The 20,830-nt window shown below is 48.9% G+C and overlaps 1 long non-coding RNA gene across 1 annotated transcript; it reads left to right on the forward strand.

Moving 5' to 3' along the window:
- The first annotated feature begins 870 nt into the window (after positions 1–870).
- On the forward strand, positions 871–17,243 carry LOC138689212 (uncharacterized). The gene is made up of 7 exons (XR_011328049.1): positions 871–989; positions 4,071–4,232; positions 6,108–6,226; positions 12,675–12,797; positions 14,497–14,688; positions 14,943–15,103; positions 15,937–17,243. It is a non-coding gene; the product is annotated as an uncharacterized lncRNA (long non-coding RNA).
- The last annotated feature ends 3,587 nt before the right edge of the window (positions 17,244–20,830 follow it).

A 20,830-nucleotide genomic window follows, 5' to 3' on the forward strand; every position in this document is an offset into this window, starting at 1 on the left:
TTGGTATGTAAAAGCAGAGCCAGAAGGGGTGGTTGCTGACATGAAGAAATAAAAGCTGCTGCTTTATGTTTCAGAACTGACAAGGGCTTTGGAAGTTTCTGCTATGAAAGCACTGTTCCCAGGAAGAAGAGGATGAGGACTTCTGAGATGTCTCCTGTGACACGTAGCGCCAGGAGAAGCCCTGTCAGTCTGATAAAGGATCGTGAGAGGTCATTCAGGTGGGAGGGAACTGAAATAATTCTGACCTTTTGATAGAGGAAAGTTCTTGCACTTCATGGACTGTCCATGCAATTTTTTCCACTTTGGGGATCTCTTCATTAACCTCTTAAATGTTCATAGGCAGGCTCAAAGGAACAGCTTCTGTCTCCTGGGATTTTGGCCCCTTGCTTTGCAGCTTCAAATTAGCTGATGAAAGGGGATTGAGCTGAATCCAAGCTGCACATGCTCCCATCGTAGCAAAATACAGAGCAAAATCTCCTGACAGATTCTGACAACAGGAGCCACAGCAGCAAGAAAACAAACACACACTGTCTGGGACTTCAGGGGGTTTGTATATTCAGCCAATTGAGACTTATCAGCCCTCTTTTCACGATAATTCACAGGGACATGGGAATGTTTCAGTTACACCAGCACTGCTAAGCAGTGAATGACTGTGACTCCGGGAGCTGGGGCAGTTCCTGCTCGTAGCTGTGACTACACGAGCGTGGGGTGAAGCAGCCCGTCTGTACTCTGCCAGAGCCTACAATTAAGCCTCTCAAGCCTGTTTAAATGATACCAAGGCACAGCTCCAGCGAGAGGTCTCTCCCTTTCGCTACCCTAGTTTACGCTTGTTGTTGATGACTTAATATCCCCCATTTGAGCATTTCACTCAGCAGAAGAAAGGTCAACGAGGGAAAGCAGAGTTCTTGGCTTGCACATCTGCTATACCAGGCTCTTTAGGAAGTGTCCGACACTTGTGGATCTTTACGTATCTTACCCAGACTTCATACGTGAGTGCCTTTGTGAAGTACATTTCAGAGCCTATGAAGATGACTAGTTTATTCCCAGACTGATGCTGATGGGGTACAGGCCAGGCTTCACACGAAGGGTTGGTGGGGGGTTTGGGGGCATTTGGTTGTTTTTTGGCGCTTTTTTTTGTGTTATTTTAAGAGTCCAGTCAGCAGGAAAAAGGGCCAGAAATACATCTCGGCAGAGAAAAGCCTCCAAATCCTGTATCCAATTGAAGCCGCAGAAAGAATGAAGGTTGGCAGAATTTATCTAAACTGGAGTTCAGCCAGGACCCTGGGCTCGCCCTCCTCCTCCTGTGAAAGTGCCATTGGATATTTGATAGCTATATTGGGTCTAATCACTGGGTTTTATGTATCTCCTGAAAGACTGGAGTTGCTGGAGCAGGAAACCCCCTTGGCTTCTTGCTGGAGCTAAGACTATGTAGTAGCACCTACCGAAGCTTTCCTAGCCACAGCTTGCAGCACCTGAATCTTCTTTGGCAATCCCTATCCAGGTTCTGCCAGCTGAGAGCCTGCTTCTCCGTGTGTGGGATCTGGCAGGATCGCAGCCCAGAGACAGTACATCTGCAGGCTCCGCTTGCAGCTTTGTCTTTATTACTGCGATGGTAGGCGACCGCATCTTTGATCTGCTTCTCCCCTGCGCCCTCCCACGTTCAGCTGAGCGCTCCCCCAGAGCGTGCAGCAGGGAGGGAATGCAAGACATGCACGTTACTCTGTGCCTAAGGATTTTGCCGGTGCAGTTCTCCAAATCCCCTTACTTTTGGTCACATCTAGACACGTCAGCGCAGCGTGGCGAGGTAGGGCACCTTGCATTTGCCGGTGCATGAAGAGGAGAATCCTGGATTTGTTGCTGTGACTGTGTAACAAGCGCTGCCTTGTTCTGGTCTGGTGTGATCAACAGGACCGGGGCTTCTCTGGCTGCCCTGTCATCGCGTGGGAGGGATGTCATTACGGGCTCTGCCCAGCTACTGTCAGCAAATGTGTTCCCGCTAGCAAGGGGGTGATGGGATGTCTGTGTGTCACTGCTTTGTCCCAGTGGCCAGAACACGCCAGAAAAGTTCTTTCTCTGATTCTTTGGTATAAATATTTCATGCGACCGAGGAAAGTCCCAGTGGGGGCTGTGCCGTGCACTCTGAACATGGGCCACGTGAATGGAAGTGGCGTATTAATTATTATGAAACAGCTCTGAGAAACAAATGCAGGTTGCCATGGAAGCACCAGCACCGACAATGTCACCTCATTTTTAAGATGCTTTCAGTGTTCCAAACACAATTTCCCCTCTCTTTCAAAATAGACAATGGCAGAATATCCCAGTGGAGGGGAGGTGGGGCTGTGTCCATAGGCTGTGCAAAACTTGACTCCCCTTTATTACAGCTGAGAGATCAACTTCATGCCTAAGCCGTGGGGAAAGGGCACAGGGGGCTGCAGGTGGAGAAGCTAACCCAGGAGGCAAAGGAAAGCACAGGCTGGTGATCAGGGAATAGGCTGTTCCTTCCCCATCCGGAGATGTAAGGGCTGGGGATCCACAGGGAAGCCAGTCTTGTGACCCCTGCTCCTTGGGAGGTTTGGGGTGTACCAGAAGAAGAGTTAAACATTCAAGAGGGTTAGAATAGGGACACAGGAAGCTGTCTCTGAGGATTTGAATGGAATAAATTGAGATCTTGTAGGAGAGAGGAAATGAGGCAAGCGGTAATGTTGAGAATTGATAATGCTGATTTAATGAATGCAAGAATTCAAATTATTGGAGAGCAATGAACAAATACAATAGTAAATGCCTGGAAGCTGGGTTCTCCCTGCCCCTTTCCGTTGTCCGTGAAGCAAAAAGATGACCTTTTAACCTGCTTTATTTTAATGGATCTTTTGGTGCCTGACTTGCCCCAGGAGCTTGTAGTTTTAGTGCATGTTAGCCAGCACTGGTAAATCTAAAGGAATAATCAGTTGTAGCCAAGTCTTGACCTGTCTGCCCTCAGATAGTCCCATCTGCAGGCTGCAAGCACACACTTGAAGGCAGTAGTGCTTAACTGGTGGTGTGGTGCCATCTGCCAGCCAAGCCACCCTGACTGATGGCAGGCGGGTTCTGCCCCTGCTGAGCGATGGCTTGGTCCTTGCTCACCAAAACCTGGGTGTGTTACCCTGCAAATGGGGTCCCTGTGAGCTCAGGCAGCTACTGTGCCACTGCTGATGGGCATCAGCTGATGGATTTACTGAGCCACTGAAATGGGATCGCCTGCAAGGCAGTATTCTGCATGCTGACGGGTGTTAATAGCAGAGATGCAACGTTTGTCCTATTCTGGCTGCGCTCGTCCTGTAATACGCACTATTTCTGCCTTCAGAGCTGTGCTTGTTTTGGTCCTGCAGTTAGTCTCTCACCTCGCATTTGTTCTCTTGCAATCGCCTAATTTCTTGACTCTGTGGCCCCGCCTCATTTTTTGGCTTGTCTTTGCTGTAGTACCATGCATGCTTAAGAACTTGCACTGTTAGCCACCTAGACAAGGGCCTTACGGGTATTTCTGCAGTGCTCAGAGCATGAGTAGAAATGGATTTACTGGACCCATGCATGCTGTTCAAAACTGGTGGGAAAAAACCATTAAAATCTCACAGATTCCTAAGACCCAATGTTTCTGCTTTCTGAAACCTTTCAGTGCAAGGATTTCTGCTGTCTTAGAGGATCTTTATGGAGACACCAACTGCTAACACTGAGGGCAGCAAGTTTCATCCAGGAAGGCTAGAATTGTGGTCGGGGAGCCAGGGCTCTGGCTCTCAGACAGTTCATACTTGTGTGAAGGGGATTGTGTCCTTGTGCTTTTCACCCAAACCTGGAGAGGGGCTACTTCACCATTCATGATTGGCCTTAAAATCTCTCTTGACTAAAAAGGAACACTGCAACCCATTGTTTGTTTGAAAAATTCACACATACTCAAATAGAGTTACTAAAAAAATGCAATTTAACCAAGTAACTAATGACATAACTTAGGTCATGAGTTTTGTGTTGTTTGCTTCTGAGGAGGTTTTATTCTCAGCCCAAACAAAAATCAAAACATAAAACCTTGCAATGTTTTTCAGTGACCTTGGATGACCATGTACAGAAGGAAGGCTGCAATATTCCAGCTGTTAAATCAAGCAATTGTGGATTTTGACTCTTTGCTGAAAGGTAGTGGTAGCTCCCTGCAGTAATAGCGTGAGCCAGAGCCAAGCCAGCGGGCAGCAGGCGGGCATAGATGAAAAGTAAGTAGTCTCTTTAGATTCATTTTAATTCCCTCTGTATCTTATGATAACTGCTAAATCATCAGCACCAAGAATAGCATTTGCGGTTATTAAAAGCATCCGTCAGTCCACTTAGCCACCGTAGCTGGTGCTAACCCCAATCTGTCTGGTTTGTGCTCCTGCTGTCTTGACTCTGCACCTCTGCAATGACAACAGGGGTGCTGATTTAAAGAGGAGGATGGCAGGCGGCGTTGGCTGTGCCGGCAAGCAGAGGAAGATGCACAGAGACTTTGAAATTCTCTTCGTAAAGGAAAAAAAGAAAAGAAAACTGATTTCTCAAAGGTTTGGCCCTGTCAAGCCTCAGCCTGCATCCAAAAGAAAGCTGTGACACTGCTCACTGGACTTCAGCTGCAAACACGTTTCATTTGCATCAGTTGCATCCAGTTAGCAGGATGGTTTCAAGGACTCTCTGGAACACGGGCTGCAGTACCTGGTAAGTGGGCTTCATGGCTGACTCTCCCAGTGTTCTTGCTTGTCTGGTCTCTGCCTGGCAAATATACTGCCATGAGGCAGCAGGACCACAGCAGATTGTGCACAAGTGAGGGAATATTGCTGGAACTGTACTCGTATGAATCTGCTTCAAGAGACGACAGCCAGATGTCTGATACCTAGAACAGCCAAAGTGTTCTGGAGAAGTCACCTGAAACTTGCTTTACTCCAGTTCTACAGACCAGCCCTTGATCATTGTCCTTGCCTCAGACCTTCTCCCTTCCACTCAGCTTCCCTCTGCAGGGTCCATTCACATTCCACTTCTGCTTCACTCCAAAATCCAATTCCCAGGTTAGTGCTAGTCCTGTTCCTGAGATGCTTCACCCAGGGCTCCTTGCAGGGAACAGCGGAGAACAAGGAAGGCAGCCATGGTTTCATACGGCCTCATCCAGCAGAGGTATAAAGCATCCTTATGTCCCATTGAATGTAGTGAGACTTCAAAGCTCCCAGCATCCCTTCACAAGCAATTCTAATGCCATGGTAGTTTTGGCAGCTGGGCTTGGAGACTCTGGGATGAAAACCATTCTCTCAGAGTGATGAAGATGGCGACCTCCTAATCCTAGAGAGCAAATGTCAGCCTGAAGCTCAGAAAATGGAGGGAAAAAAACCCCAAAGCATGAAAGGGGACACAGATGGCCAAAAATTGATGGAGAGCACAGCTCCCTGGCAGGGAACCTGTGGGCATTAATATGAAAGCAATTGTTCTACAGATGCACAGTTCTTCTGATAAACCAAGTTCTAGCATCTAATGACAAGATGGGAACCGTTTAACTAAACAGCAGGCAATACAGATTTTCCACTACCTTTCTGATGGACTTTTTTTAAATAATGAGGTCTGGGAGGTTTTTTGTCTTTTTAAAAAAGCCTCCTTTAATTTGAGTTTAAAAAAGGTTCCTGTATTTCCAATCCCTTCCATCGCCAACCTTTATGTATAGCAGCTGCTGAGAAGTCCAGTTCAATGTCCGGATGCCATACAAGTTTGCAGCGCCAGCAGCGAGCAGTTTTTAACAGCCTGACTAGTCAATGCCTTTTCTGTCTGGTCCTCGGTTGCTGGCAGTGCCTGTGATGCTGTAATCAAGCCTGCTTACAAAGCCAGGCTGGGTTCGGTGCACGGACGGATGATCTGCATGGGAGGCCAGCTCCAGCACCGAGCTGCTGGCAGCACGAGGTTTTGGGCTTGCTCCTGACCCAGCCCTCCAGCATGCAGTGGGGAGAGTGTTATGGCCTGAGAGAAAATGTCGTGAAAGTCTGTAGCTTGAACTCTTGCCATTGTTAATTAACCACATAATCTCTATCTTATGCAGCACTTCTCATCAGTTCATTTGTCTTGTTCTCTTCATTTGGCAGATGGAGAACTAAAACACAGAGGACCAACGTTTTGGCCAATTGTCATCCATCGAGCCCATCTGCAGAAGCCAAAATAAACCAGAGTTCCCCAAACGCCAGACCAGCGCACTAGCCACAAGGTAACACTGTTTCCATCCTGTTCTCCCCATAAAATTTTATAAAATTAGTCTTATTTCTCCCTTTGATTCCTCTTGAAGTGCTAGAGTGCTACACTCAACTGATTCCCAAATGATTCCCCAACCTACCTCAAAACTTCGTGCCTCTTGCTCTGGGAAAGAGCACATCACTTGATGTCAGATAAGTAACACAGTACTAGCAGAGCCACAGCGACTGGAGTGTTGGGTAGGGGGATTTGATGCTCCTTTGCCAAAGGTGGGCAACTGGGGCTGTAGTGGTGAAGTCCCCGTGTCAGGCTTGCTGCTGCTGAGAGCATCCTTAGGGAGGGAGGTCTGTCCTTGCCACAACAGTGTTCTAAATTTCTGCTCGCCAATACCAGACACAGACTCAAACGTGGGTTTCTCACTGGGCAGACAGTGGGCTGGAGAAGAAGCAAAATATCCCTTTCTCACGCCCTGCATGGCAGCTGAGGATGTTTCTTCTAGCCTGGCACCCTCCACCCACCTCCTGGAAACTGCACACAGAGTGCTGTTCCTGAAATGCGACGTGATGCGATAGGAGCCCAGCGCTTCTCTGCACGATCCCTCTTCAGCAACTGGAGAAAACGAACAATGACAAAAGGTGCCCTTAAGGGTATTTGCTTCCCAGAGGAATGCACTTAAGGGCTGTGTGAAGCGCACTGACGTTATTAAAAGGATGTGCGCGGGGGAGCGCTTGTCAGCCCTAAGTGAAATTGATAAAAAGATGTTTTATGCAACAGGCTGTATTTAAATCTAAGGGACAATTTAAGCTGCTTTGTGGGTAATAGCATCTCTTTGATTGAGAAGCCGTGTTTTAAATGTGGAATTAGTGAAAGCGAGCGTGTTGGTGACCTTGTTTTCAGGGAAGGCACTGTTATGCATGTTGCAGCGAGCAATGGGACTTGAGGCACAGTGGAGTGACTTTAACCCTTCAGTGGCTTTCGTCTGATTAAGGACAAGTCCCTGGGCTCTTTCGTGACATGTCAGAAGTCTGGGTTTGGTCCCTGACCACTGTGTGGTGACTGCTCTCAGCTGGGAACACCAGATTTGAGAGGAGAAGTGCAAATGCCCAGCTGCAGGCTTTTAAAGGGCTGACAGCAGAGAGGCATCTACGCCAGCCCGGATCTGAAACCCTCTCCTGGTTAATTGCCTTCTGCCTGTGCAAGATCAGCCTCTGTTTCAGACAACTATCACATTCATTATCGTTCCCTTTCTGAGCTGTCATCCAACGTTACTGTCCCCCGCCACACTCCACCCCAGATCTGGCTCCTTTTCAGTGCTCCCTTGATGCAGTTTGGCATCTCTCTGGGCAAGAAGTGCTATTACTGCCACCTTTCCCTATCAATATCCCTTTCTTGTAGTGCCCTTCTACCTTGGCGCTCAATACCATCAACTCGGTAATTAGCATCACATAGTAATTGAATTGTCAAAAGGAGCTTGCATCAGAGCTGAGCAAGTCGGCAGGGTTACTGCTGTCTCCTTTGGTCTTTCATCATCTTTTTAATGCCCTTTCTTCATTACTTTATCATTTATCAGTCATGATCACATCTAAGGATTAGATTGGGAGCCTTTTGGGGCAGGCTCTATGTCTCCATACTCCTTCTGCAGCACGCCTGCAGCACTGCAGGCAGCTAGAAACCTGTATCAAGGGCTGCTGTTTGGTCCCTACCCCATCTCTAACTCGCAGCCTCTCTCTTCCTTCAAGCTGTGTGCTAAATCTCCAAAGCGACCAAGGAGGATGTTTCCAGAGGAGCTTCAAGTGGCAGCAGATGTGCAGGGGGTTGTCCTGCCCAGCCAGGTAGAATCAGCTGCTAAAACCACAGCTGGTGAGTGCTGGTAAGCAGCTGAAGTGGCTGCTAAAAAGGGCTAGAACATGCTCTTGCTCCCTGCTGGTGCCCCTCATGGGAGCTGCCCCCATCCTCCTCTGCCCAGCCCCACTCATCCTCGACTGTGCTGCGTGTCCTGGTCCTGCTTTCAGCACTGACCCTCAGCACTTGTCAGGAGAGGGCTGGGTGGTAAGCACCTCTACATGCCTGCCAGGACAACTCTTTTGGCTCCTCCAGGCAGCACAGAAGTATGTACGAGCCTCTGATATAGCAGGAGGAAAAAGATCAGAGCCTGGCGCGGCCACTTGCTGCAGTCAAATACAAAACAACTTCTCTGCCACTGCAACTCATCCTCTTGGCCATGAATTTTGGGTTTCCCTTTTGGCAGCAACATCACAGAATTTGCAGATGAAAAGCTGTGCAGCAGAGGAGCAGGGCTGGAGCAGGAAGAAACACCACACTGCAGATTTGCCAGGCCCCCACTGAATGTGTTCTCCTCTTGTCTCGCTGCCACTTCCTACAAGATTAATGCAGAGAGCACGTAGAAAATGCCTTGGCAGAAATAAACACATTTTCCATCCATCTGGGAATCCCAGCAATCTCTGTTGATGCTCCTGCTCGTAGCCAAGCCGTGAGCTCTCAAAACACCATTGGGACCCATTTTACAGTAGCATTTCCAAATAAAAAAGGCAGTTCTTACACAGCAGTTTGCAGGGCTGAGAGAAGAAGCAAAGCCACGTGTTGTCTCGTTTGCAGGTGCTTTGACCTCTTTTTCCTGAGACTGTTTTGCAGCAATACTTCCATTCTCCTCTCCCTTCCATCTCCCCATTCTGGGATTCTCCAAAATTCTTCAGGGAGATATTTTTGCCGTTCACCAGTAAGACGGATAAAGGGTGTGGAGGAGAAGAGCCTGCCTCAGGACCCACAAGCCGGTGAGACTCAGGCACCCGGCTGCAAAGACGGCTCGGGCAGGACTGCTTTGCACGCCAGCAGTTTCCCAGCAAAGCTGGGCTCTTCCGAAAGGATTAGGCTGACTTCCTAGCCAATTTACATGCTGATTGAGGGTGGATCTGTGGAAATCAGTAGCTGGGTACGTAGAAATGCCTAAGGGCTAGAGCAGGAGATGGGATCCAGGAGATTCTTTCTATGCCGGTGGCTGGCGGGCCAGGACAAGTCCCCTCGGTGCTCCTGTCTACACAAGTGGGTGTTGAATGCCCCAGGGAAGCTGTGAGGAGCAAGATACAGTCATTCCTGATGTGGCAAGAGAGGCTGGAGAAGCATCGCTCCGAGAAACTGCTCGTACGCTGGATGTCAGCAGTGACCCCAGTGCTCTCGCCTTCGGGGCTGGCTCTGGCAGGAGGGGACTGTAGGACCCCTTCCCTCTCTGTTGACTGCCGAGAGCTTGAAGAAAGGTCGTGTGTCCTCTTGTGGCTGGGGCTAATGTGGGGCCATCAGAGCCTGCAGCACCTATGGCCCGGCTCTGCAGAGACCTTGCTTTGAACACAGAGCAGCAATTCGGCAATTGGTTCAAGCAGCGTTACCGCAACGACTGTGCGGGCAGGCATTAGCGAGCCAGGATAGCGGCACTTCATCTGGTCCCGCTTTCAAGCAGACGAGGTACTTTGCTGCTCTGTGGATACTGCATCCCTCTGCACACACATCAACTGTCCAGTGCCCCTACAAGCTTCTCAGCTGCTGTATTTCTCTCCTCATTAAAATAAAAACGCCCAGACCTTTCTGGTCTGAAACTCTCTGAGTTTCAAAGCCCTTTCCTGTTCTTGCATTCACCGACCTACCTGTCCCTGCACTTCCATTCACCCAGCAAGGATTTGCTCAGGAGCAGGGGCCTCTGCTTTGCTGTTGACTGCAGGAAGAGTGAGTTGCTACACGTCTGGAGGACAGGAGTGTGCTGAGAATAATCAATATTTTATGATATCTTCCCAGGCAGGCAGGCTGGGGGGGTTTACAGCCCGGAGGGAGCTGCACTGCCTGACCTGCAGCTCCCGGCAAGTGGAGATGCCACCTTTGGAAACAACCAAACACTGCGGGACTTCAGCAAAACGGAGTCAAACGCTCCCATCGGCTGCTGCACAGCCCTGGCTTCCTCTGGGATCACTGAATGAATGGGAAAGACATTTCTCCCTGCAGTGGTGGGACCTGCTTTGATTTCCATGCAGCACCAGTAAAAGGAGCTCCCTTCTCCTGGATGGAAAGCCTGCTGGGCTTCTGCCAGCCGGACCCTGCATTCCTTCCCCCAGGGTCAGTGGGGAAATCTCCCAACATAGCTTTGGGGGTTTCTCCACAGTTTGGGGACACCAGGGTATGGCTCAAGCTCAGCACTTTTGCCACCGTAGCTGAGGGGCAAATGCGCGTGTCCTATTTCTGCTCCGGTGGATGGACTGGTTCCCCACAGGCTTGTGCCTTGCCAGCTCTAGCATCCGAAAAGAGCTGAATTCACCCACCTCCAGTGGGTGCATGAAACTTGTAGGAACTGAGTATCTTCGGGACCTCATTGCTCTGCCAGGCAGGGGTGAAACCAGCTGCTGGATCCAGGGTCTGCTGCGGTGGACAAGCAGGCAGCGGCTGCGTACTTCTTCCTCAGGACAACCACCTCATCCCTGAGGATATGGCGTGCAGGTACTTTTTGTATTCCTGAACTTAGGTGCCATGATGCCTCTTCCACTGCAAGGACAGACTGTCCGGTTAGCTCTGCTCTCTAAGTAGAAGCAGTACCTGATGTAGCCACATCTTTCAGGGCTGAAGGGTGGCCAATGACCCCTTGCAACCCTGGGCTGATGGCCAAAGAGAGGAGAGAGCCCCAGGGCACAGCTCCCACGCCACTTCTCTCCACTTAGCCAGGTGCACAACTGAGGACTGGCCACCAGCACCCTGCTGAATGTATTTCCTGCTTTACACTGCATCTCAATTTACATGTGATTAATTGAAACCTCTTGTTGCTATGGGACTGACATCACCCTGCCTCACCTTGGCTTTCACCTTTTTTTGTTTGTTTGTTTTCCAGGTAACTCCTCATTGTTCTTTTATTTTCATTCTCAGATATGGTAGAAAAGCTGGGACTGGGGAGGGGGGGAGCTGGAGCTTGTAACAGGAAATAATGGACTTTTGTAAATACATAGACAGCTTTTGCATATGGTACAGCAGAAATAATCTGCTTTTGGTGGATCAGGAACCACGCAATCGGACTGAGGCTGCCGGAGGCACTTCCCAGAAGAGAGGCAGCAGAAGGGACCTGGTATGCTGGGCGGCGGGGGACAGGACCGGGGGGGCCAGAGGATGCACATTAGTCCATGACTATTCTTGCATGCTCTGTTGCATCCCCAAACATCTGAGTCGGACAGCTTGAGCATGCCATAATGTGAAGACCCAGCATTTGGCACTAGCCAGTCTCAAATTAAAGCTGCAAATCAAACCCCACGTTTGCTGTTGGGGTGGTCACGCACTTGTCGCATGATATTATTATTATCTGTCCTGGAAACAGCACCATAAATAGCAGCAGGGCTTAACACATGCATTCACTGTCCCAAACTGCTTACGGTGTGGCAGATCCTCCCTTCCCAGCAGGAGAGCATAGGAAAGGACCTCCCAAGGAGAGGCAGTCCCTGGGGAACTGGGGCTGGGGTCTCCAGGACCTGTCCCAGGGCTGCAGGGAGCTGGGATTAGCCCCGGGACGGGACTTGCGCAGGGTGGCTGCTGTCTTAGAGTGGTGGCAGAGCTAAAAGCGGGGACCGGTCCGGTTTCCTTTGGGGTTAGTAAAGCTCCTGTTGGTCTCAGGGCTGGAGGAGAGGGCCCAGAGTCTAGCTGTATCATTTGTGACGGCAGAGGCAGAACAGGGACTGCTCCTCTGTGCCAAAGATGCTCATGAGAAACATGATAATCCCTGCCCTGGGGAGATTGTTATTCTAACATCTTCTGTCTTTGCTCAAGGACAGTTATTTTTCTTCTTTTAAGTTATTAACATGGAATTATCAATACCCATATTCTGGTTTGTTATACGTCCTAGCGGGGTTCAAAGCAGATTTCCAAAGAAATGTAATTGATTCTGTACAAACGAGAGCAGAATGACATCCAGCATCGAGTTGGAATATGAATTGGTGCTGTCTGAGGCACGGGATATAAAGACGGTGCAGGTACCAGCAGCCTTTAGAGGAGCAGTTCAGGGGCACGGGTGGATGTGTAGCTCTGCCATATGGTCAGGAGATGGGCAGCTGCTGGAAAGGGAAGCTAGATGCAGAACAAACTGATTTATCAGATGCACCTGGCATGGAACAACCTGAAACCCAGCGTGCGGCCAGTTTAGCGAATAAAAGGTCAGAGGGGAAGGCTGGAATTGCCACTCTGAATTCCTGAATAGTAGAAGCCACAGGGAGGACTTAATTCTCCCTTTCAGCAAGGCATTCAGGCTCAGCTTAAGTTTTTCCACTGCTAGAGGATCCGAACCAATCCTTGATAAATTGTTCCAATGGCCAATTATCTTCATTCTTAAAAAAACAAAAAAACACAACAAAAAAACCCCCAATCTATTCTGAGTCAAATTTATCCAGCTTCATCCTCCAGTAATTGGATAAGATCTCTTTGTCTCCCAGGTTGAAGAGCCTCTTTGGGTCAAGCTGCTGCTCCCTGTAACGCTGCGCTCCAGATACAGAGTGGGTGGATTTGCTGTCGGCCAAGTCCATGGTGCTGCCTCCCATCACTGGCTCTGCTTGAAGGTGAGAGAAAGAGAATCAGGCTCGCTATCACCGCTGAGTGCTGCACCTCTCACACAGGGATCTCAAATCACTTTAAAATGAGAAAATGATCTTGCTTTACAACAGCGGGGGAAAAAAGCAAAGGCCAAGACTGTTTTCCAGAAAAGGATCCAGTGACTTTTTAGAGTGGTCAGTGCCTGCCCTTCGCTTTGTGGTTAGCTGAGACCCGAGCACTCAGCCTTGGGAGGGCCACGCTCATCAGCCACGTGACCAGATTCCAGTATTACTATTAAAAGCTCACAAACCCCAGAGTCAGCTCCTCCCCTGAGTCTAAAGATTAAGGGGGGGGGGGGGAAGTCAGGTTTCTCTGCTTGCTGTCTGGATTTTTGAACTTCTGTTCTTCATATTTTCAACCACAAAAATCTAGAAACCTCATGTTTTAATGCAAGGGAAGACTTGTAATCTGATAACATAACCCTAGGGGTTGTATGCAAAACAACAGGGCTTGTAAGAACTGGCCACTCCAAAAGCTACAAAGCACATCCAGAGCAAAACTGGGAATAAAATGTGACCCCTGTTCTCTGGATGTACTCATCGTGAAATGTTTTTTTCTTTTTTTAACTTGCTGGCATCTTTTGAACTGCCACAGCCCTGCCTGCCCCTCCTTCATGGGAAGGTTGAGGGATGTTTTGTTGGGAAAGAAATCCCTAACGAAGTCTTTGTCTGGATGATTGGGTATACCTCACCAAAGGCAATGTGCAGTGCATACAGGTCTCGCAGAGATGTCCAGACTACGAGGAATGATCTCAGCACACAAAGAAAACAACAATCTGTACTGGAGGGTAAGGAGATTACAAGGATTAAACAAGATGGAGGGAAATGTTTACAATTATTATTAGCTTCAAAATCTGCCCAACCAGAGCAGCAAGGCAGTGCCCATCTGTTTCTTTACGTCTACATGGCCGTGATGGTTTTGTCCCTGTCTGCACCTTAAATTTTGCATTCTGGTACAACCTGAATGTAAAGCAACACCAGCAATAGCAAAATCTGACACAAGTGATGCAGTGCTGGAGGTATTGAAGCTGGCTGGGTGGAAGCACCTGGGGAAGAAGGGCCCTGCAAAGAAAGCTTGGAGAGAGAGGAATAGCATCTTAAATGCAGTAATGTAACAGGGGAGAGGACAGAGACAGCACTGCTGGGCAGATGCGAAAGGCAACACAGAGAGTTTTCTTCAGGAAAAACTGAAAAATGGTTATAATTAAGAACACACTATAGTTGAGCTGAGTGGTAATATTACATGAGGTGGTCGTGGCTTTTCATGCAGTTCAAATTAACTCCCTTGGCATTTGTGTTACAAATTCCCTTATCTGCGTCTGCTCTAACCTGACAGAGAAGTGTTGCTCAGGGCTGCCACACCAGCAAAGGACGTGAGATGAGGGGGATAGAGAGTCTGCCAGGAGCTTGCTTTAGGGGATGGGAAGAGGATGAAACCTTTTTCATAGGAAATACATAAAAATCAAGGGATGGATTTTGCAGGCTTTTTCCTAAGAAATCCTCATCTCAGCAATAGGGCTATTTTATAGGGGAAGATTTGCCTCTAAAAGGGAGGGATGCTGGACCCAGTGCAGTCATGGAGGGTTGTATGTATGGGGGGGGTGTATGTGCAGAGGGATATGTATCTATATAATCCCTGAGACACAAATTCATCGCTGTTTTTCAGCTCATGATACTCAACTCTTTCAAAACACAAAGATATCCACATGGGTGTGAGGTGTGTTCACCTCCCTAAGGCACATGGCCACATCATCAGGGTACCGGGCACTGATGGTTAATCCCAAGAGGCATGACAGTACGAGCGACAGCCAGCCTTTGGGGGAGTAGAGCATAGGCAGCCCAAAATCCCAGCAGTCCGGTATGTACCTGCAAACATCCTTCATCCTTTGGGTTGAACAGGTGGAAAGGTTTCAGCTGGAAAGGATGGGGGATTTTCAGTGCCTGGATGGGGTTTTTTGATGTTTTTTTTAAGCAGGGCAGTTCAAAGAGTTGTCTCAAAATGGAATTTTTTGTTTTGTTCCTGGTGAATAATTTAAAAGGTTTAAAAAGCTTAAATAGCCCTAAGAAAAGACCGTTCTGAAATGACCGTTGTCTTTTTCTTTCTCCCAAAAGGCACTGAAAACCTCAGTTGAACCTTGATTGCATTTGGGAACTGGTTTGACATTTTGGCTCAGTCTGACCTGGAAGCCTGCTCCTGGTGCTTCATAACCGCAGGCTTGACCAGCAGAAGCAAATTGAGCAGTTCAAGTGACTCAAGCAAGATCACCTTGCAGGTAAGGGGCAGAGCTGGAAATATATCCCGTCTTCTATCCCCCCTCTTTGCGGAGTCCCTTTTGTCTTTAATCAAACAATCACAAAGGTTGTTTCCGTGGCAAGGCGATAATTAGCCTCGCTGCTGATTGCAGTGAGTTTTCACCATCTGGTAGGACCAGGGAAGAGAGATGCTTTCAGCCGCTGTAAATCAGCACAGCATCACTTTCCCTTCCAGAGAACCACGCTGATTTATGTTGGCCTCACAGAGGTTCCCAGCAGACGTGTGCCGGTGGATTAAAATCAGGCTGACAGGTGCCCCCGTCCTGTTGATGGATGTGACCACCCAGAGGCAGGGACATTTCATTTACGGCAGTTCAGGAGCCGTTGCACAAGGGGATGCAACGGGTTTGCCAGGGCAGCAGTGCCTGGCAGAGGGGCAGGGTTGGGTGCGGTGGCAGCTCCGGGTTCCCGATTTTAATCTGCAGCCACATGCTGGTGAGAACCCGAGTCGTGTTGTGCAGCCTTTAATCTCACAAAACTCTCATGAGCTGAAGAGCAAGCACCTGGTGCTGGGAGACCACCCCGGGCTGCCCTCCCTGGTGCAGGCAGGGTTGATGGGAGCGCTGGGCTTTTTATTTGGCAGAGGAATGGAAGGAGCTGAACTGTAATCCCAGCAAGCAGAAGCCACAAGTGCATCAGGGGATGAGAAGTAAACGCTCTTCCAGGATAAGAAGCAAGCAGCGTGATTTGGATTTGATAGTGGGCACAAATAAGTTGTGACTGATGGGGTCTGTTTTCCAGGAAAGCCCCGCTGTGTCTTATGCACCATCCCTTCTCCCTTCTCCCTCTGCAGACCCCTGATCCGCTTGTCTTTGAAGAGGTTAGGATGTTGGATCAGAGCCTCGAAAACAGCAGTTTAAGGGATCAAATTGTCAGCACATGGATTCAAGATCCTGGAAAAAGGATCTTGGTTTAACCGAATTAAACTCTGGAGTCTTCACAGGAGCAAGTAACCTTTCCTGATCAGGGTACAGAGAAGTGCAGTGAGTTATGCAGGGGTCTTCGAGGAGGATAAAGGTCATCCTGATATTGCAAGGTATGTTTATTGTCTCACATCAGGTTGAAAATTCACAGCAACTTCCCCCAAATTATGGAAATAAATACTTGGAACAGTTATGCTCAGAAACATGCAACTAGCCAGACTGAAAAGAAATATTTAGCTAAGGTCAGCCACAACTATTTACACGGGACGTACACATGACATAGTAAACCTTGTACTAAAATAAAACCTCCAGCCCCTCTCCCACGTATTGACTGAGCAAGATCCCATTTTGATTCTGAATTGCTTTGAAATTTTTCTGTCAAAAACTTTCTTGACATCAATATGCTCCAGCAAAATGTTTCAATCTTGGTGAAACAGCATTTCCCATTGGAAATCTCTTTAGTTTAAATATTTCCTTGTCTCTGCTGATGCCTCCTGGGTTCGTGCCCTACTTCCAGCATTGTTCTTTTCTGTGACCAGCATGTGACAAGGCTTAAATAAGTAATGATTTGTAAATTGCTTTGATATCCTCTGGTAAAAGATGCTCCAGAACGCTGTGCATTACAGTACCATGGTTCCTCTCCCCATTTTTTCAGAATGCATTAAATGTGTGGGCACTCTAGTTATTTCCTCTAACAGTTGATATTTTACCGTGATGTATTTTTATCTTTGCTGTATTATATAACTAAGTTATGCGAGTATCAATCTGAAAGCTCCAGCACTGTCAGTAAAACTAATCCAGTTTAACACAAGCCTAAGATGAGGACTGAATTCCTTGTGACAAAAAGCAGAATTAACGCAAATAAGTGACTAAACTCCTCAAAGAGCGCCTGGTCCCTTCTCCTTATGCTGGGAAAATAATTAAAATCAACACAAGCTAACTTTCACTCTCAGCTACCTCTTTGGCATTTGCCAGGAGAATTTGTACCCCGCGGTTTAACCTCCTAAAAGCTTTGAACCTGGTGAAGCCACTGGAGAAGACACATGAGGAATAACTCTTCCTCTCCACCTGCATTAAAGCTGAGCAATCTTTTTGGTGAATAATAAATTCACCATGAAATAAGACGTTTCCTGGGGAACTAAACTATTCATGAATTAGATGCTCATTTGGCAAATCAGTTTGGCCAAACAAACCGCGAAGAACAGAAAGCATGAGGAGGTGGTGGGATGATGCTCCGGGCTGCACGCACAGAGCTGGGGTGCACCTTGTTGCTTTGGTCAATAAGCAAAATGTGATGTAAGCTCAGTGCCTGGCCTAGGTGCAAAGTCAACGGGAGAAGATAGAGACCCCTCCGAGGAGTGTTCATCTCCTTCGAGGTTTGGTTCACCCTCTGGAGATGACACTTTCTCCCTAACTACAGAGGAAAAGCAGATAATTAGCTCCAACCAGGCATCGAACTCCTAGGCAGCAAAAATGAGCCGAATCCTTCTGCGGTGGCTACAGCCGCTGCCGCCGCTCAGTATTTTTTAAGCCAAAGTCTCCGAGTGCTTTATGCCAGCCCTGATCTTTGCCGCAGATCACATCTGCAGGGGTCAGATGGGCTGCAGCTGGCACTGGGAGCTGGGTGGCCCCTTCTGCCCCACATACTGGTGGCCCAAGCGTGTGACAGGGGCTTATCCCAAACACCATGATGCCAAAGCAGCCCGCTGTGCCCAGCAAGGCTGTGGCTGGGGACCAGCGTCCTTGCCCAGCTCCCAGTTATCCTCCCTGGGGCTGTGCTCAATCCCCCGGCACTTCAGCTGCCATCTGCCAAAAACTGGGGGAGCTCCGACGGGGCTGTCCCCTGGGAGGATGCAGCGTTGCAGGAGCAGACGTGACCCTGGAGATGTGGCCACGCGGATGGGAAGGGACCACTCCAGCCTCTCCCGAGACCGTTCTCGTCCGTTGACGAGATGGAGCTGGAAAGGATGCTCAGGATATCTGCTCCCCTGGCTGCTGCCTGCCGGGTCAGGATTGCTTCCCAGTGTCTGAGGGCACGCTCAGCTCCCGCAGCTCAGCCCAGCAGTCAGGGCTGTGCTGTGCCACCCGAAAGAAGCAGGGGATGATGTGTTGGGTGTGCAAACGCATGTTTGCAGAGGGACGAAAAGCAAGTCCGCAGGGGAACAAACCACAAACACACACTGGGAACAAGCTTAGCTTCCAATTTCCCTAGACAACAGCAATGCTGATGTGGATTTTCCATCCCTCATCCCTCCCACCTTGCTCAGCTCCCCAGCTCAGCTTCCTACCCTGGTCACGGGAGCCTTTCTTCCCTCTGAAGAAGGGGGACATGTCTCAGTGACGGGGCATACAAGGCACTTACTGCCTCCACCAGCAGCAGAGCAGGGAGGGAGGCTGCTGTTCTCGTGAGCTCCTGCCTCGTTTACAATTTGCTGTGAGGGCAAAGCACGAGAGCTCCTTCAGTGTCAGATTTTTGAAGACTGGCACTGGCCACAGAGAGCAGCCAGGCTGTGGGATTTCCTCCTGTGCAGGACATTGTTCAGACCAAAAAGTGTGCAGAGCTCCAAAAAAAGAGTGAGATTTACTTCTTGGTACCTGAGAGTCTGCAAAGCTGGGCTAATTAACATACAAAATTTGGTAAGAGACATTAAGTCTTATGCTTTAAGTTTTAAGCCAGCCTCTAATTACTAGGGTTTAGGAGATTTCTCGAACCATCCTCTGTAGCGTCTGGCACTGAGCATCCCTGGAAGCAAGATGCTGCGCAGGTGGTGTGTATGCTTGAGCAGGGCTGGCAGTCCCATCTCTGCAGCCTTCTCAAACGCAGCTCCGGTTTCCCGGCTGCATGCTCAGCTCACAGCCCTGGCCCATCAGCTGCAGCTGATCGGGCATGCTGACGAGGCTGACAGGCCGTGATTGCAATTAAGTTGCTGCTACTCGTTGCCCTGGGCCTGTTTTCCATCAGCACGGGCAGTTCAGCGTGTGCAGCCGTCAGCCTGATTTTATTGGTGATCCAGGCAAAAACAGCCGGGCTATGAGAATAGCTCCAGAGCGTGATACAAAAGAGGTCACAAAAACCAGAAAATTCAGGTCATGGTGTTTGGGGGGAGTGTGTGAGGATCGTGCTAGCAGTGGGCATGGTAATTAACATGTTAATTTGGCACCACCAGGGGTGAGCCCACCTGCTGCCCCTCTGCGTTGTGGGGGGCTGTGAGGGAGGTGAGACCAGCTGGGGCTTTGCTCTGTGTTTGTGCACAGTTGTACAGAGCCGGGTGAGGAGCAACATGAGCCAGACCAGGGATCTGGGAGGGGGAGATTGAATATCCCTCACTCCGAGAGAAGGGGCTCTCGGTTCCGGCCTGGATGCAGCTCCAGGCTCCTTAAGGATGCTTAAAAACCTTACTTTTGGGTGGCAAAAACTTTGGGATAGAAACACAGCCCCATGCTGTGTTTAACAGCGCCCATTTGGCTGCTGTTAAAATGAGTGTTTCATGTCAGACTTTGTTTCCCATCTCCAGCTGGTGCTGCTTTCCCACCGGCGCTCATCCTGGCATCGAAGGCTTGTGCGATGATGTTGGAGCTGGTCCTGTCTGCGACCTCCAGAGAGCCCTTTGCACGGGTAACACCACAACTGCTGTGACCGATCCCCGGTGACCAAGCAGAGTACGTACACTCACTGCAACCAGCAGCGGCTCCTGGCCAAATACTGGTACGGTCAGATACTTACTTCTGCAATATTTGATACTATGCACGTTTCTAATGCCCTTTCTCCATAGATACCAAATCATGTTAATTGACTCATTAACAAAGTGTTAATGACGGTGGTAATTTAAGTCCTAAGCATGCCTATGAATTAGAAGTTTTACTGACAGACTGAAGTGACGATCTGAGGTCTGGGTTGATTACAGCTCAACCTCATGGCAGTGGGGTGAGTTAAGGTGACTCTCTGAGCGGGGGAGCTAACGGAGAGCGGCTCAGCCTTTTCTGCAAAGCCCTGAGATGCTGCACGGCCGTGGGAGGACTCAAAGGAGTTTTGTCATCCTGGAGACAGGGTACGTCCCCCTTGCCAGCTACTCACTTAATCAGGGCAACTCACAACATTATGGCCAACAAACGTCAATGAGAGCACATTTGTAGTTGCTGGTGTTATTTTCTGCTTAATGAAATGTCAAAGGAAAGGAAAACAGTAGCAAACGTCAGCAATTGGTCTTTTATCACATAGATGGTTAGACACAGGCCTTCTCGGCAAAGGTGCCAATTTATTAGGAGGCAAACCTCGGATGGATTTGACAGAGTGGAAGGAGCTCAGATTTCCATTAGTGATCACCTTTTAACCAGCCCCAGATATGCTAATTTGCTATAAATGCACTTCACTGTAAATATGACAACAGTAGGGTGAACGAGTAAGGCCTCGGGAGCATGCGCTGTCCCTGGCTGGGTGGAACGGCACAGCTTTGTTAACTTGATTAATCAAAGCAGAGAACAAACACACACCCTCGCAGCAAAGCATAATGCCTGTCACTGATCTTATGTCTGGGGCTGCGTGTGCATTGTAAAGATTTCTCCGAAAAAATCAGGAATGGCTCGCTCAGCTGTGGCCCCACCGGCTGGGAAAACACATCGACATTGCAAAAAAATGCAGAAGTTTCACTGAGAAGCTGCATTTATTTCATTGTGATTCGTGGTTGCAAACACTGTGGCGGGGAGGTACAGTGATGAGGATTTATTTGTGTTTCCTGGATAGAAGAGATGATGGTGCATGTTAGA

The sequence above is a fragment of the Haliaeetus albicilla genome, chromosome 16 (assembly GCF_947461875.1).
Source record: "Haliaeetus albicilla chromosome 16, bHalAlb1.1, whole genome shotgun sequence".
Taxonomy (NCBI): Eukaryota; Metazoa; Chordata; class Aves; order Accipitriformes; family Accipitridae; genus Haliaeetus; species Haliaeetus albicilla.